At 38.5% G+C, this 698-nt stretch overlaps 1 protein-coding gene across 1 annotated transcript in view; it reads right to left on the minus strand.

The window, feature by feature from the left end:
* Positions 1-698, minus strand: part of LOC106341623 (L-ascorbate oxidase homolog) — a 9052-nt gene that overhangs the window by 3991 nt on the left and 4363 nt on the right. The window lies entirely within an intron of this gene.

Genomic DNA, 698 nt, shown 5'->3' on the forward strand with positions numbered 1-698 from the left:
CACGAACATGCTTTTATTTCCACACATGTGGTTGCTTGCACCACTATCAAGGTACCACTTGTGAACCTCATTTGGTTCATCTTTCTTGTAAGCCATTAATAGCATATCTTCTTATTTATTCCTTTCTTCAACATACTTGGACTTCTCTTCAACTCTATTGTTGTTTGTAGTTTTGCATTCAGAAGCATAATGTCCAAACTTTCCACAACTATAGCATTTGATGCTTGATTTATCATACCTTGATTTTGGATTTCCTCTTCCACGACCTCTTGATGAGTTCTCTCCTCTTTGGTTGAAGTTGTCTTCATATGGTCTCCAACCTCGTCCATTAACACCATGGCCTCGTCCTCGAAAATGACCGCCACCACGTCTTGGATTGCTTCGGCCACTTTCTTCCTTGTGATCAATTCTCATCTTGTTCTTATCTTGAGAACTTGCTCCACAATATCTTCTTTCTTCTTCTTCTTTTCTTCATAAGCTTGTAGTGATCCAAGAAGTTGCTCCATTGTCATAGTCTCCAAGTCTTTTGTCTCTTCAATCACGGTGACGATATGCTCGAATTTTGAATCCAATGATCTAAGAACTTTCTTCATGATTCTCACCTCATCTAACTTCTCACCATTTCTTTTTAGGTTATTAGTAACCGTCAAGACTCTTGAGAAGTAATCTGAGATGAGTTCTCCTTCCTTCATTTGTAA

Source organism: Brassica oleracea, chromosome C4 (assembly GCF_000695525.1).
Source record: "Brassica oleracea var. oleracea cultivar TO1000 chromosome C4, BOL, whole genome shotgun sequence".
Taxonomy (NCBI): domain Eukaryota; kingdom Viridiplantae; phylum Streptophyta; class Magnoliopsida; order Brassicales; family Brassicaceae; genus Brassica; species Brassica oleracea.